This window comes from Lupinus angustifolius, chromosome LG17 (genome assembly GCF_001865875.1).
Source record: "Lupinus angustifolius cultivar Tanjil chromosome LG17, LupAngTanjil_v1.0, whole genome shotgun sequence".
NCBI lineage: Eukaryota > Viridiplantae > Streptophyta > Magnoliopsida > Fabales > Fabaceae > Lupinus > Lupinus angustifolius.
Genome location: NC_032025.1, coordinates 4509121 through 4527816, shown reverse-complemented (window position 1 = coordinate 4527816; position 18696 = coordinate 4509121).

Below are 18696 nucleotides of genomic sequence, written 5' to 3'. Positions count from 1 at the left end.
GGCTAGACGATGTGGACTAGGAGCGCCTGGATGCATGGCATGGTTTAGTTGGATGAGTGGAAGGATGCACGGGTTCAACCATGCTCCCGTCTGTATGTAATCCCACATCCCTACGGGTGTAGCAATCTGGTGCTTCCCGATGCAGTGAAACAGTGCCACTTTCGCCATGTGATTGACTGATACACGAGTCAACCTAACAGCGAGAATAGTATGCAAAACCTATGGTTGTGACTTAGCTAGAGAATGAGCGCACAGGATAGGTAATGAGCATGCACACACTAGATCATACCAATTTAAAAAATCCTTTTCTCAATATTTTCACTTTTGCTTTTTTTTTAATATATTTCTTTGAGAGTACTTTCAGTCTTTACAGTCTATATTCCATGTTTTCAGTGTTTCGAGTATATTTATAGTGTAGTTTTTTTGTTCATTCTAGCTCTATTTATAGTAAAAGTTATACCAACCAATCCCAATAATTATTTTTTTTAAAATTTTGATTTGATAAACCTGATTGTATACATTTAGGGATTTTAATGAAACAAATTTGATTCTCCCTTTTATTGCTTTATTTTTTTTTTTTTTGAAACTTGAAAATAGAATCTTCTATATATTGTTTTTCCTTTATTATTATTTTTGCTTACTTTGATAAATCCAAAAATTAATATAAAATCAACAAAAAATAGTTTTATTTATTGTTCTATTTATTTGTATTTCGAAAATATTATTTTATTATTATTTTTTAATTTTGGGTTAACCTAATCACTTAGATTTAGGAACTTTAACAACATTGATTTATTTTATTATTTTTCAATTTTTTGTTAACCTAATCAATTAGATTTAGGAACCTTAAATCCATTAATTTAGTTTTATTTTGTTTATTTTATTTTATTTTTTTGCAAATGAAGCTTCTAAAAGGATATTATCACTATCTTTAATTTAATAAATTTAATAATTTCAAAAATAATTATAAAAAGTTTATAAAAACAGTTTTATTACTTTTATCGAAAAATACCAAAATAAATAAAATGAAGTTAATTTATTGTTTTTTCTTTTTAAAATGTTTTTTGGGCTTTTTGCAGGCCGGACAAAAATGAATGTTCACAGCTACCAAGGATAATGAGGCATCCCTAGGATACCATAATTCCAAATTAGTTGTTCCATTTATAGATCTCATGATGCGTTTCACAACAGTATAATGTGAATCTTTAGGCAACATTTGAAATCTAGGACACATACAAACACTAAACATAATATCGGGGCGACTCGTAGTTAAATACAATAATGAGCCGATAATCTCATGATACTTGGTTACCTCGATTGCTTTTCCCTTTTCATCTTTGACTAGATAGCAAGCGGACGTTATAGATGTTGAAGCTTCTTTACAGTTTTCATGTCGAACTTCTTCAGCAACTCCTTGCAATATTTCAATTAACGAATGAAGATGTCATTTTCCATTTGTTTGATTTGTAGTCCAAGAAAGAAGGTCAGCTCACCCATCATCGACATCTCAAATTCACCCTGCATCATCTCAGAAATTCTTTACAAAGAATGTCATTAGTAGATCCGAAGATTATATCATCAACATATATTTGAAACAATAGCACATGATTATCTAATCTATGAATAAAGAGGGTAGTATCAACCATACCCCTCACAAACCCTTTTTCCAAAAGGAAAGAGCCCAATCTATCATACCAAGCTCTGGGAGCTTGTGTCAGGCCATAAAGGGCCTTTTGAGCTTATATACATGGTTCGGATATTTAAAATTTTCAAAGTCGGAAGGTTGATCTACATATACCTCCACTTGAATGTAGCCATTCTAGAAGGCGCTCTTGACATCCATTTGAAAGAGCTTAAAATTCATAATCAATGCAAAGGATAAAAGCATCTTAATGGCCTCTAATCTGGCTACATGAGCGTAGGTCTCATAATAATCGATGCCCTCCTCCTGGTTGTAGCCTTTGGCCACTAAGCGAGCTTTATTTCTGATTATCAAGCCAGATTCATCTAATTTATTATGAAAGACTCATCTAGTATCAATCTGCATGTTCTTTAGGCTTAGGGACCAAGTCCTATACATTATTATGCTTGGACTGGTTTAGCTCTTCTTGCATAACTATACCTCAATGCACATCCTCAATGGCCTCATCAATGGTCTTAGGCTCGATTTGAGATACAAACGCGGTGAAGTTACAAAAGTTACGTAAAGAGCTACGGGTTACCACCCCTGTAGTTATATCACCTATCACTTTATCGAGTGGATGATCCTTCTTGGTCTTCCATGCGATTGGCAAGTTTTATTACTTTTATTGTTAGTATTTGAATGTGTTTAAAGGTTATGATTTGAACATCAAAGGAATCTTCATTGTGTATAGGAAAAATTTATGTTTATTCTTGAAAGTTCAAAATGTTTATGAATTTTTGCTGAAAAAATTTCATTTTTAAAAGGTATTATGGGTAAAAGGTTGTTTAGCATATGTTGTTCTTTGATTTCCAAGTTAAAGTAATGATTTGGGATAAAAGATGATTTATTAAAGTCTTGACTTCATAAACTTATAGTTTTATGAAGTTTTAGATAGTAAAGTAGTAAAAGTGTTAACTTATGATTTATAGTTCATGACTATGAAATCAATACCTATTAACCCTTGAGGTTATCCTACAATTTGGAGGTGTTGAGATGATCATAAAATTAGTAGTGCTTTCTTTAGTAGCATACTTTAAATGAGGAGATTGACCTAAAAAGTCTTGACTTTATAAACCTAAAGTGTTACGAAGTCTTAGATAGAAAAATGATATAAAAGTGTTGATCTTGGTTAAGTTAGCTTACTTTAAACTGGTAAGATTGACTTAAAAGTCTTGATTTAAAAGTATTGATTTTGTTTAAGTTGGCTAACATTACAATGATAAGTCAAACTTAATAATCTTACTTAAAAAGGTTAATCTTAATAAAAATGTTTTACTTGCAAAAGATAAGTTTTATGAATAGTTATTATTACCGGTAAAATGTAATGAAGTGGAAATACATGTCTAGAAAAGTTATGTCTAAAGAAAGACTTGGTATTTAAGTGTGTCTTTACGACTCACCTCTCTTTCCTCGGAATTAACCTAGTGTATATCCACAAATTATGATATAATTATGTTATATGTCTAAAGAAAGTGTCCTTATGTTGAAAGACTTTCAATGATAAATGATGATTCAAGAAACACCTAACCTTGAATCGGAGGGATGAAAGTGATTAGGTTCAATTTGGATCAGAAGTTTTATATTCGCATAAAATGTTATTTCGTAAGAATAATAATTTGTTAGGTATCAGTGACAAAATACACCTAGATGAGGGTTGAATAGGTGTCGCGGTTTCCACTTACCGCTATTCGCACCAAAGCCCTATTATAGAAAATCACCCAGTTAATTGATTAAAGGATTGCCTTAATCGATTAAATCGCACTTAACAGACAGTTGTTGAGTGGCTCAATTACACAACCACTTACAGATTATACAAAAATGATATAACAGATATATTTGAACATAAATAATCTTTATATGACAGAGTTACTATATTCAAATTACCAGCTACAATAGGCAATTAAAAACAACTTAAAACAGTAAAGCATGGTGTAAAAACATAATTTATATAAAAAAGCTATTTTATGCTCAGTTAATCGATTAAGTGTCTTGTTAATCGATTAACGAGCTGTTTAGAATAACTGAATTATGTTTTTCACTTATCTGTTGAAACTGATTAAAATTGTTTTCACTTTAATCAATTAAAGCCTTACTTAATCGATTAACTGTCATATTTTCAGTTAAGATATTAAATGGTTAACTACCAATATGTTATGCTTATCAACTATACATGTTTTACCATTATGGTATGCCTAAGATGCACAAATAACATGTATGATTAATGCATGAACAATAATAAGCTAGATGACATGTCTCATGTAAATGATATGATAGTTTTTAGAACTTGTGAGATTTGTATCTAGGTTTACCTAACCTAGACTCAATAACTTAGACACATATCTAAGACTCTAGTTTAGTCATGAAGCTCTTGAATCTTTGGCATGTTGATTTGTTGAGTTATCTTTAAGCTTTCACTAATTCCTTTGTCTTCATCAAAACATAAGCAAACTAAGTGTTATCTTGACACTTTGCACTTTCAATCTCCCCTTTTGATGATGACAAACTCAACACCAAATTTCGTTTTGACGCATAGCTCAAAGATGGTAACAAAATGTATGGTTGTTGATTTCAAAGTTAAAGCGCATAGCTAGACAACGAAAGCTGAATTTTATTTTACAACCTGCACATATCATACAACAAAACAACATTTCTCCCCCTTTTGATGTTATCAAAAAGATAAACTAAATGAAATTTTGGTCAAAAGTAAGAAGATATGTGAAGTGAACTCAAACTATAATTAGTCAATTAATATTGGGAATGTAATTAATCAACCAGTTGATGAAAAAATTGAACATGTGCACACATTGATTAGCATTTAGTCGATTAAGATAGTTGGTTAATCGATTAAAACAATAGAATACATCAATGTGACAGATTTAATGGCATGAAAGGTTATAAATGAACTAATCAAGCATGAAATGATCAAGCGTTTATATTATAGCATTCAAACAACTGGCTCAATTAAACATAATAGATACATATAACCAAACATGATCAAGAACCATTAAACATATAATCATACTATATTTGACATAGATAGGAATGTTATGTAAGCAAATTAAAACAAAAATAGTAACGATGTAAGTTCAAATGCATGTATATCAAGTCACAATGGTGCAGCAATAGTAGATAGTTAGAGTTATAACCCAAAAAGCATAGAGAAAATATGTCTTAAAATTATAAAGCAGCATAAATCCTGAAAATTAGCCATATAGAAGAATTAAACCTAAGGCAATCTAAGGTCTAAGGACTTCTAATAGAGGGGTGCGGAGGAGGATCTCTGTCATAAGGTATGGACAGACTACTATCACCCCGGATGAGGAATCTCAGCTTCTCAAATTCTGCACAAAACCTCTCATTTTGTGCCTCAGCAGTGTTCTGAACAAAGCTCCTCAAAGCCTGATAGTGGTTATCGTTGTAGGCAACCTGACGCTCCTCAAATTGTTCCAAATCAGTATGGTAGGAGTCCTTTAAAGACTGAAAGTGTAAATCCATCCTTTTTATTCAGCCTTTGCTCCATGGCATCCAACTGAGCTAATCCAAAGGATGGTTCTTGTGGCGCAGTTCTAGCTGGCTACCCCTGAGTTTCCGCACTAGGTTGACTTGTACTAGTCTGATCCTCATCATCAGATAGATCCAAATCCACGGTAGTTTAATCCTCCTAGTATTGTCAAGTACTTCCATACTTGTAGATACCCATCTTGTGGATAAGGCTTTCACCAACAAGGTGATCTTTATCAGAAGTCTCGATATGAAGATACTGTAAGGCAGCAGCTTGGATTGTGATGTAGAGATATTATACATGACCTTCAGGATTTCCTTAGGCCAATTAACCATTATATTCTCCTTAACAACATACATGAATTTCATATCATTAACAGTTGGTTGTGCATGATTAGTGTTTCTCTGAACTAAAATATATGCAATCAGATAGTGAAGCAATCTATTCTCTACTGATAATGAACCAGCTTTAGTTAGTTCTCCTTGGACATACAGATGGGGACCTCTAACACATGATTTGTAAACCTCAGCAACATCAAAAACCTTAAGCCATTCACAATCACCTAGGCTAACACCAGTAGTGGATAAGCCACCCACATTCATAAAAATGTCATTATCCATCTCAAATAGATTTCCTGAACTCATAGACCAATACTTGATGTCCTTATAATGAAAGTTGGCATAAAATTCTCTAATCAAAGTGGGGTACAGATTACCCGTTAATTCCAAAAACAACACAGCTCCCTAAGCTTGCATACCTTGTGGAAACTCAAAATTATGTTCCGCCATCTAGGTTAGATCAGTATACCTTATGTAGGTGGGTTTCCTTCCCTGAAACTTGGACACTCGGGTCTCCTGAAGTATGAGTGAGTAGTAGGAATCTCCATTGGCGTGCCTCACGTTCGGATTTGAAGATGAAGCAGTATGAGGTATAGGAGTGCGTTGAGCAGTTGTCTTAAACCTCTTCGAATGTCCTTTTTCAATTATTGATTGAAAACTATGAGTAATGAGAGGATAAGAATGATAAGGGAGGAAATCTAAAGCTTAGGGTTTGGAATTAGGAATTGGGTTTCTTCGAAAATTTGAGAAAAGGATTGGAAGAATTGAGGTGCAAAATGGGCAAAGGTTTGGTTTAATTATTCTTTTAAGCTAAGATTTCGAATTTTTCTGTTGCATTTGAGATTTTCAGAGAAAATGGGGAAGAGAGGGTTTGAGAAAATGGAAAAAATGCTACTGGTTCTAATTTATCTGTTGCCGTTAATCGATTAAGAGTTGTATTTAATCGATTAATCAGTGTTAAACTTCTAGATTTTCAGAAAAATGAGCACATGTAATCGATTAAAATGAATCTTAATCGATTAAATTTAGTGAAAAATGAGATGTTTGCTACTAGAACTCATTTTAATCGATTAAGAAATATAGTTAATCGATTAACTGTCATCATATTTGTAGAATTAAGAGGTTTTTGGGTTTTAAAAGCATGCATAGATTTCTAACATATATCAAACATTTTTTACTCAAGCACATATATATTTTCAACTTATCATACAAGATCATGAGTCATAATAGGAATATAATGCATTCACAACAAGTATACATTTTGAAGCATATAAGACACTAATCATGCGAAGCACATAATGAAGTTTTAGACGATTCTAATCAAGATAATTTTTATCAAGGATTCCAAGTTCTCTTCGAAGAACATAGAAAGTATCTCTTGAGAGAGGCTTGGTGAAAATATCAGCCAATTTCTTAGTAGTTTCGACAAATTCAAGCACACAATCGTCTTTTTGTACATAGTCACGCAAGAAATGATGTCTAATTTCAATATGTTTGGTTCTAGAATACAAAATGGGATTCTCGGGTAGGTTTATAGCACTTGTATTATCACATTTTATAGGAATCTTTTCTAGGTTAAGTCCAAAGTCCTTAAGTTGTTGCTTCATTCAAAGGATTTGAGCGCAACACACACTGACGATAATGTATTTTGCTTCGGCGATGGACAAAGCAACACATACTTGCTTTTTGTTGTGCCATGCAACTAAGAAACTATCTCACTAGTGCTCTTCCAATCCAACTTACATCCTGCAAAGTCGAAATTGGAATATCCTACTATCGCGCCCCGATTTTCGGCTGCACGACTTTGTTTAGGGTCGCTACTACATTTTATAGTTAAAAATGTAGAAAAATCTTTTAAGCCCAATTACCTTGAGTTTTTGGATTTTTGATATTCAGGTTCGGGAGTCGGTTATAAGGTAGGGAAGGTATTAGCACCATATCCGTCCGCTGTAAGCGGTACCCTTCATTAAAATATATGACTTTATTATTATTATTATTTTTTTATTAAATTATCTGATTAATTAATTAATTATTATGAGTAAAAAAATTATTTATTTTTATTATTGTGTCTGACAAGATTAACTTCGGCCCTACGTATCCATATTAAGGGAATCAAGGCATACGTAGTTCTTTAGGTAGAAAATGTTTGTTGGTTGAGTAATTTTATTGAAAAAAATATTTATTTTTGTTTATTTATGAAAAAGTGTTTTATTAGTTGTTAATTTAAATGAAAATGATATTTTTCATTGATTTTGGGAATTAATCGAAAGTGACGTAGCGTGACCTTTCGAAGATGAGTTGAGAAGAAAGAGGCCTACAAGATGATTGTCTCTCCATCTTTGATTAATTCCTACAATAATTTTACTATACTAAGTGATAGCATGTAAATATATTTTTCGAAGTAACTAATTGATATTATTTGCATTCTTATTGATACAAATAATTTATAATATTGAATAATTTTATTCCATAGGAATTTTGTTATTTATAATTTTTACTAATAATTATTTTTATTATAAAAAATATTCAAAAATCTGATTGGTCATAATTTATTAAAGAGATTTAATTAACCATAAAAAGTCAGAAAAATGGATTGATTAATAGCTATTACAAGGGATTTTCTTGTTACCTTTTTTTCTTATTATTTATCGCAAAAGGTATTATTATTTGTCATTATTGTTAACATAATAATAATTTATGAATTATTTACAGAAAACAAATTAACCTTTTAATCATTGAGTAACATTATATGGTAAAGTAATAATAAGAATGAAAGAAATAGGAAAAACGTGTACCTGATTGCACTCAGTAAATATGAAATTTGCACTGTTTGGGGAAAATTAGCATGTGAATTGTTTGGGAGGCCATGGGACCCGTGGCATCAAACCAGTGGCTAGACGATGTGGACTAGGAGCGCCTGGATGCATGGCATGGTTTAGTTGGATGAGTGGAAGGATGCACGGGTTCAACCATGCTCCCGTCTGTATGTAATCCCACATCCCTACGGGTGTAGCAATCTGGTGCTTCCCGATGCAGTGAAACAGTGCCACTTTCGCCATGTGATTGACTGATACACGAGTCAACCTAACAGCGAGAATAGTATGCAAAACCTATGGTTGTGACTTAGCTAGAGAATGAGCGCACAGGATAGGTAATGAGCATGCACACACTAGATCATACCAATTTAAAAAATCATTTTCTCAATATTTTCACTTTTGCTTTTTTTTAATATATTTCTTTGAGAGTACTTTCAGTCTTTACAGTGTATATTCCATGTTTTCAGTGTTTCGAGTATATTTATAGTGTAGTTTTTTTGTTCATTCTAGCTCTATTTATAGTAAAAGTTATACCAACCAATCCCAATAATTATTTTTTTTTTAAATTTTGATTTGATAAACCTGATTGTATACATTTAGGGATTTTAATGAAACAAATTTGATTCTCCCTTTTATTGCTTTATTTTTTTTTTTTTTGAAACTTGAAAATAGAATCTTCTATATATTGTTTTTCCTTTATTATTATTTTTGCTTACTTTGATAAATCCAAAAATTAATATAAAATCAACAAAAAATAGTTTTATTTATTGTTCTATTTATTTGTATTTCGAAAATATTATTTTATTATTATTTTTTAATTTTGGGTTAACCTAATCACTTAGATTTAGGAACTTTAACAACATTGATTTATTTTATTATTTTTCAATTTTTTGTTAACCTAATCAATTAGATTTAGGAACCTTAAATCCATTAATTTAGTTTTATTTTGTTTATTTTATTTTATTTTTTTGCAAATGAAGCTTCTAAAAGGATATTATCACTATCTTTAATTTAATAAATTTAATAATTTCAAAAATAATTATAAAAAGTTTATAAAAACAGTTTTATTACTTTTATCGAAAAATACCAAAATAAATAAAATGAAGTTAATTTATTGTTTTTTCTTTTTAAAATGTTTTTTGGGCTTTTTGCAGGCCGGACAAAAATGAATGTTCACAGCTACCAAGGATAATGAGGCATCCCTAGGATACCATAATTCCAAATTAGTTGTTCCATTTATAGATCTCATGATGCGTTTCACAACAGTATAATGTGAATCTTTAGGCAACATTTGAAATCTAGGACACATACAAACACTAAACATAATATCAGGGCGACTCGTAGTTAAATACAATAATGAGCCGATAATCTCATGATACTTGGTTACCTCGATTGCTTTTCCCTTTTCATCTTTGACTAGATAGCAAGCGGACGTTATAGATGTTGAAGCTTCTTTACAGTTTTCATGTCGAACTTCTTCAGCAACTCCTTGCAATATTTCAATTAACGAATGAAGATGTCATTTTCCATTTGTTTGATTTGTAGTCCAAGAAAGAAGGTCAGCTCACCCATCATCGACATCTCAAATTCACCCTGCATCATCTCAGAAATTCTTTACAAAGAATGTCATTAGTAGATCCGAAGATTATATCATCAACATATATTTGAAACAATAGCACATGATTATCTAATCTATGAATAAAGAGGGTAGTATCAACCATACCCCTCACAAACCCTTTTTCCAAAAGGAAAGAGCCCAATCTATCATACCAAGCTCTGGGAGCTTGTGTCAGGCCATAAAGGGCCTTTTGAGCTTATATACATGGTTCGGATATTTAAAATTTTCAAAGTCGGAAGGTTGATCTACATATACCTCCACTTGAATGTAGCCATTCTAGAAGGCGCTCTTGACATCCATTTGAAAGAGCTTAAAATTCATAATCAATGCAAAGGATAAAAGCATCTTAATGGCCTCTAATCTGGCTACATGAGCGTAGGTCTCATAATAATCGATGCCCTCCTCCTGGTTGTAGCCTTTGGCCACTAAGCGAGCTTTATTTCTGATTATCAAGCCAGATTCATCTAATTTATTATGAAAGACTCATCTAGTATCAATCTGCATGTTCTTTAGGCTTAGGGACCAAGTCCTATACATTATTATGCTTGGACTGGTTTAGCTCTTCTTGCATAACTATACCTCAATGCACATCCTCAATGGCCTCATCAATGGTCTTAGGCTCGATTTGAGATACAAACGCGGCGAAGTTACAAAAGTTACGTAAAGAGCTACGGGTTACCACCCCTGTAGTTATATCACCTATCACTTTATCGAGTGGATGATCCTTCTTGGTCTTCCACGCTATTGGCAAGTCCTGATGCTCATCTTGGACAATTTGCTCTGCTTCTGCTTCTTTGTCCTGGTCCATGTTCTTAGGGTATGCTTATTCCAAAGCACCTGCAACATCATCAGAAAATACATTCCTCTTTTCTTTTGGAGAGGATTCGTCAAAATGGACATGCACAAACTCTTCTACTTGCATTGAATATTTATTAAAGACTTAATATGCTTGACTATGCAATGAATACCCTAAAAATATATCCTCATCATCTTTTGAATCAAATTTACAACCAAAAGTATGAAAATGAACAATATTAGGTTTTCAGCCTTTTAAAAGTTCATAAGGAGTTTTTGAAAAAGTAGGCCTCAAGAGTATACGATTAATCACATAGCGAGATGTATGTACTGCATCAGCCCAAAAATATTTAGGAACCTTGCTTTCATTTAGCATGGTTCTAGCAAGCTCCTCTAAGACTCGATTCTTCCTCTCAACAACTCCATTTTGTTGAGGGGTTGAGAATTGAAGCATAATACAATATTTATCACAAAATTTATCAAATTGATGGTTTTCAAATTCGTCACCATGATGGATCGAATATATATTATCTTATGATTGTAAACTAATTTTGGATTTGTTTGGCAAGGTTTTTGAAAGACTTGAAAGCATCGCCCTTGGACGATAGAAATAGTGTCCATGTGAATCTAGAGAAATCGTCAACGATTACTAAAGCATAAAAGCTACCACAACACTCATAACCTGTGATGGTCCAAACAAGTCCATATGGAGAAGCTCAAAGGGTCTTGTTGTGGATATCACATTCTTTTTAGCAAAATAGTTTTTAACTTGTTTACATTTTTTACATGTATCACAAGTTTCTTGAGTTTTAAAATCAAGTTTTAGTATCCCATCAACCAAATTATTTTTAGGCAATTTATCTAGATGTTTTACATGAATATGAGCGACGTGCCTATGCCAAAGCCAAATGTCATCCTCTCTAGATATAAAACATTTTGAAAATAGAGTAGTGACATCCTCCAGGTTAACCATATAGATATTATTTATATGATATTCGACAAACGTAACTTTATTAGATATATTGTCACGAATAATACAACATTCAGAATTAAAAGATACAGGGTTACATTTATCGCATAGTTGGCTGATACTCAAGAGATTATGTTCTAGGCCTTCCACATACAACACAATTTCGATCACTGCCTGATTTGAGTTGCCAATCGTTCCGGTGCCAAGTGTCTTCCCTTTGTTGTTGTCTCCATACGTGACAACCCTCTTTTCTTTCAAGGGTAGATCTAGGAATTTTGATCTATCTCCTGTCATATGTCTCGAACATCCACTATCAAGATACCAATATTGTCTATGTGCTCATATACATACCTGCAAAACATAGATTACTTGCCTTTTTTAGGTATCCAAGTTATGTTGGGTCATTTTCTGTTAGTAACTAGGGAGTCATCTCCTTTTTTCATCCATACATACACGCCACTAGGTATACAATATTTTCTAATGTAACAAGAGTAAGAAGTGTGGCCATGAGTGCCACAATAAAAACATGTAGGAACCTTTTTATTAAAATATTTCTTATTAGGCCAATTAATAGGTCTCCTATATGGTCTTTCTTATTAGGCCGATTAATAGGTCTCCTATATGGTCTTCTCCTACGCGTAGGGGGAATATATCCTAGCTCGGTATGGTCACCAACATTTCTAGTTTGGCTAAGCATAGTATCTAACATGTTTTGACTCTCTCTGAGTTTTGCAAGTTTTTCAATAAGTCTCAAATTTTCGTTTTTTAAATCTTCGCAAGAATCATAGACAGTTGATTGACATAAATTATCATTAGAGCAATTGCATGCATTATAAGAATAGACCAGATCTAATGTTTCATTTTCCAATTTTAGTTCATTTAATTCTTTTTGTAATGAAATTATTTTTTGTTCATTTAGAAATATTACTCTTTTTCTATCACAACTAATCCTAGATAATTTCTTTAGTTCATCTTGAAATTCGACATACGCATTATACAAATCCTCATAAGGAGGAGAATCATCAGATGAAGTAGATGAGGTGTCAGAATATACCTCGTTGTTTACCTCTTTCAAATTTGAGCTAGCTTGGCTGTCTCCTCTTCATCTGACGTGCTCGATGTCGTGTCCTCCTCTGGTACATTCCATACTATATAGGCTTTCTTTGACTTGAAGTCCCGATGAGTTCTCTTATCTGAATCAACCTTCTTGAGGTAAGTGGGACATTGAAACCTCAAATGTCCTGGCTTACCACATTCATGGCAAGTGAAGCGCTCCTTGTTGCCTTTGCCTTTTCTGGTTGACTCGCGCGCTTCTTTCTTTTGGAAACGTTTGAAGCCTCATTTCTTTAGGAATTTCCCGAATTTGCGTACAAGAATTCTCAAAGTTTCATCATCCACATCCGAATCAGATTCATCTTCTTCTCTCTCTTCTGTAGATTGCGACGTTGTTGCCTTGAGCGATATACTTTTCTTTTTGCGGTCTGATTCTTCGTGCATAGTCAGGTGTCCAAGCTCCATTTTCGTGCTCTTGAAGCTTTTCAAACAATGTTGCCTAAGGAATGGAGTCAAGATCCTTAGATTCCATGATAGTTGTTACTTTCGGTTGTCATTTCCTGTCAAGACAGTGTAAAACTTTGTTAGTAAGCTCTCCTTTGGTAAACTTTTCATCTAAAGCAACTAAATGGTTAACCATATGAGTAAATCGTTTTTGCATGTCACTAGTAGATTCACTCGGTAACATACGAAACAGCTTATACTCGTGTGTCAGGGCATTTAACCTGGCATGCTTTACTTTGCTAGTGCCTTCGTGAGTCACTTGTAAAGTGTCCCACATTTATTTCGCATTTTGGCACTGCGAAACCCGAAAGAACTCATCATAGGATAGGGTCGATGTGATGATGTTTTTAGCATGTAGGTTGTATTGAACCTTTTTTCGTTCATCATCGGTCCATAGACTTTTCGATTTATCTTTTGGTTCACCATCCACTAAATGTTGTGGAACGAAGGGCCCATGGACTACGGATTCCCAAATATCCGAGTCGATGGCCTCTACAAATATTTTCATGTGAGCTTTCCACTAGGCATATCCTTCGCTACAGAATACGGGAGGGCGGTTAATGGATGCGCCATCACCGCCAATGGGGTTGGTGGAACCCATTTATTTTCCCTTAAGAATCACCTGAATACGATTGAGCTAGCACGACATACTAGCTCTGATACCACTTGTTAGCCATCAGTGACATAATACACCTAGAAGGGGGGTTGAATAGGTGTCGCGGTTCTCACTTACCGCTATTCACACCAAAGCCCTATTATGGAAAATCATCTAGTTAATTGATTAAAGGACTACCTTAATCGATTAAATCGCACTTAACAGACAGTTGTTGAATGGCTCAATTACACAACCACTTACAGATTATACAGAAATGATATAGCGGATATATTTGAACATAAATGATCTTTATATGGCATAGTTACTATATTCAAATTATCAGCTACAATAGGCAATTAAAAACAACTTAAGACAGTAAAGAGATAAGGGTAAGAAATAGCCTACAACAAGGTTTTATACTGGTTCGTTTTGCGGTCCACTACAAAACTATATTCAGTCATCCCATTCCGATCTTGGGAGATTTTCTTTACTAAAATTGAAGCCAATGTATCTTACATACACACTTCCAGTTATAAGACCTTGAACGCTACCTTCTTGAATTCCCAGAACCCCTACCTTGGTTTGACCTTACCAATCTCCTAGGAAAACCTTTCCTACGATCCAACCCCAGCCAAGAGTATGTTCTAAACTCAAGACCTCCAAGTCTTGGTGAAGACTCTCTGTATCTCATTGGTGGTACGACACCAAGATACAACTTTCCTTGTTACAAAAACATAGTAATATGAAGCACAAAATAGCTCAAATATTACAATTAAGAACAAGCTATAAACCCTATACAATGTCACAACTTATTATGAACACGTATAAGATCAGAATCATGAAGAATATGTAATTTCTACCCTGAGAAATCTCTAAAAGAATTGAAAGAATCATGTAAGAAAGATAGAATGATGAACACATTTAATCACATGCAATGGATGATATTTTAATCCCTTGGCAATTCTAAAAATGAATGAATGAATGAATGTATAAAGCATGGTGTAAAAACACAGTTTATATAGAAAAGTTGTTTTATGCCCAGTTAATCAATTAACGGGATGTTGAGAATAACTGAATTATATTTTCCAGTTATCTGTTGAAAATGATTAAAATTGTTTTCACGTTAATCGATTAAAGCCTTATTTAATTGATTAACTGGCATATTTTTATATAAAAACTATACATGTTTTACCATTATGTTATGCCTAAGACACACAAATAACATGTATGATTAATGCATGAACATATAATAAGCTAGATGGCATGCCTCATGTAAACGATATGATAGTTTTTAGAACTTGTGAGATTTGCGTATAGGTTTACGTAACCTAGACTCAATAACTAAGACACATATCTAAGACTCTAGTTTACACATGAAACTCTTGAATCTTTAGCATGTTAGTTTGTTGAGTTATCTTTAAGCTTTCACTAATTCTTTTGTCTTCATCAAAACATAGGCAAGCTAAGTGTTATCTTGCTACTTTGCACTTTCGTAATTATCAAAGTGGCCTAATTAGCGTTATTTTGATTTTGGCGTGATGAAGAGTTCGAGAAGAGACCCGATGAATTAAGCTCTCCAGGAATCGAGGAAACAATCTATACGATACATTCAGGTGAGGGAGAAAACATCGTGACACAGTGGTGTCCGAATATGCTTCAGGACCTCCAAACTCCCTCACAAGTTTGGAGTTGTCTTGGGTATTAAGAAAACTTGTATTTAATCAATTATCTGTTTTGTTTGGATTAAGTACAACAATATTTCTTATGCCAAATTATGTTAGACTATGTATGATGATGTCATGATTATTCATGTTTAATATTGCTCGAATAACTGTTCTAGGAATTATATGTATGAGATCATTGTTAAATTCAAGGCTTAAAAACATGTGTTATAAATGAGAAAACTTTTCATTGAGAAAAGAAATTTAACTAAGTTTCAGGCTTTTCTCGCTTGAGCGAGAAGTGTCTAGAGAAAACGAGTTTTCTCGCTTAGGTGAGACAGCTCTCGCATGAGCTGAAATATGCACAAAGAAAACTGGTTATTTTCTTGCTTAAGCGAGATAACTCTCGCTTAAGCCACAAGTGCCTTACAAAAATGGTGATTCCCTCGTTTGAGCAAGATAGCTCTCGCTTGAGCGAGAGGGCTCAATACAGACAAGACTTCTTAAGTTGTCTGAACGATAACTCTCACATGTGCGAGAGTCTAATGACATTTTTGCCATCAATAATTCATTTACTTCCAATCCTATTCAATAAAACCTAAAATACCTTTATTTGAGATAATGTTCTTCCAATAAGTAAATATTGTAAAGATGAATGATTATATCAAACTCTTGGAAATGATACAAAGAAGAGTTGCCATATCTAAAGTGATGTATGTAAAGAATTGCATGGTTAAGGACGAGGCTTGCAAGTGTTATATTATGCCCACGCAATGAGATCGTCTGACCGTAAGAGGCTTGACTTGAGAGTCGTCTAGGGTGATTCAGCGATGGTTCGTAATGGTGCTGAGAAGTATTATATGCCCATGCAGCAAGATCGTTAGACCGTAAGAGGCTTGGCGTGAGAGCCGTCTAGGGTGATTCAGCGATGGTTCGTAGTGTTGCTGAGGTTTATTCTCTGTGGTTTAAATGTTAAGATTGGGTCCCACTAGAAGCATTCTCGATGGGAGATGTCTTTTGATGGACAGATCGTTATAAAAGATGGATTAAAAGATTTAACTTTCTAACTTCGGTTAATGTGCATATTCATTATGAATAATAAAGTAGTGGAGAGGAAATTTACGGGAGATGAACGAGCCCCGAGATTTTGAGAGGGACGGCGATGGCGGTGACTCATCAGCAAAGCCTTGAGGGAGAGTCTAGGTAAGACCCGTGTATTCCTGGATGAGGTATTATGTTGGATCGGACAGTGCTCATAGCACAAACTAGACGATCTCTGACAACCTCTCTTTGCAATCAGGATCGATGAGAGGATTCCCAGAAAGTGTTTGATACGACATCGTCCTGATATGGACAGTTCCATTGGAACATATCGATCATATATATATCCTTGCGAGGAATAAGTTTTGGTGCGATCAAATTGGCTTGTTATAGGACATGTACTCTCGGTTATTTTCGAATAGTTATGAGGAGGATAATGGTTTAAGGATGGTGGGCATATGCATAGCATGCATACATGGTATTTATCGATATTGATTCTAAAATCATAAGTTTTATACTTCATTCATCATTAATACATGTGTGTATGATCATATGATATAAATGTACTTGTTCTTTGTCTTAGGGTGATATTATGTGTAATTCCATGACGTCAATGATAAGTTTTTCATTAGATGTTTTACTCCATCTCTTTCTTTCTAGTGTTCTCGTATACATCCATGTTTAGATGGACAGATCGGCAATGATTAGGGGCTACCACTTTACCATGTCCTAGGAGGGGGCATGGAGTGTGGAAGGAAACAGATACACCTACACTAGTCCCTGCGACCTGGAATTGGATCTCGTATGTGATGGCTCTATGTTGCATCTCCCAGCACATTACGCAGTTCGGGAAGCATCGTTCACCCTACCAGTGTCCGCACCAATTGAGGCACGAGGCATATCAGAGGTTGTCAGGACCTGGCCCCAACCGGGATTCGCATCTACTGACTCAACGCCAAGAGGGACGAAAGGAGTAGGGATGGCTACTTCATCGGAGCCTAGGGGGTACGCCCCGGACCCTTCGATGGATTGGGCAGCAAATGAGGTGGTGGAGGACGAGGACAATGGCTGTATAGAGTTAATTTGCATAGAGGATTCAGTCGAGGTTATAGAAATCTCTTCAGACTCGGAGATCGAGGAAGACCTGAGTGAGGTTTCTAGTGCACCACCGATCTAGGAGCTCATTTCTTTCTTTTGATAGGGAACGTGTGTAGGGTACTTTTGCAATGCCAACGTCCCCAACATTATTTTATTTTTATTTGTATTTTTAGTCTTTGTTAAGGGCGAAGAATAGACTTCGCCTTGTGTTTTGTAAATCATGGTGTACGTATTACAAATTCAAGATTTGATTAATAGTAGTATTCAGAAAAGAATTGTGTTTCGTTCAATTACATTTTAAGTATTAAGAAATTATTTCCGCAAAGGTTTGAAAATGTGACGTCTTAAAAGAGAATAGATAAAATGGAAAAAAATTATTTGTAAGTTATATATTACATAAAAGAAAAAATAAATTTTTTACCTAAGAGATTAAATATAGTAATTATGAAATGATTTTTGGGGTGTTACAAGGATTAGTCCACGGACTGGACGTCTAGATACTATCTAGGGAAGGTTGCACAAAGTGGTCAGTAGCCTTGCATGCACTAGATCACTCCTTGGCCAATTCCCTCTCCTTTCTCACTGTTGTGTTTTTTGGCAGAATGATGGTGCTTTTTTGTGTGGAATCCCTCTTTCTTTGGTGAATAAGACAGTCTATTATAGACTATGACTTATCACATGTGCTTAATAAGGAGAGTATCTCCCATTAATTGATTAGAGGAGGTTAAGAGAAATAAATCAGGTTTGCAACATAATCAAATTGATTTGAAATTTGTTTGATTTGATTTAATTTGATTTGCTTATTCTCATATTGCAATCTTAATTTACTTGATTTCAAATCTCTAAACATTTAATTTTTCATCGAATCAAATCTATAAAGATTAATTATTATAATCAAAATTATTTGTGCAATACAATCAGATTGATATAAAATTTTCCAATCTTAATTTGATTTGCATATTTCCTAATTGCGATTTTTAACATATTTGATTGATTTGCAACCTTGATTTATTTGATTCCA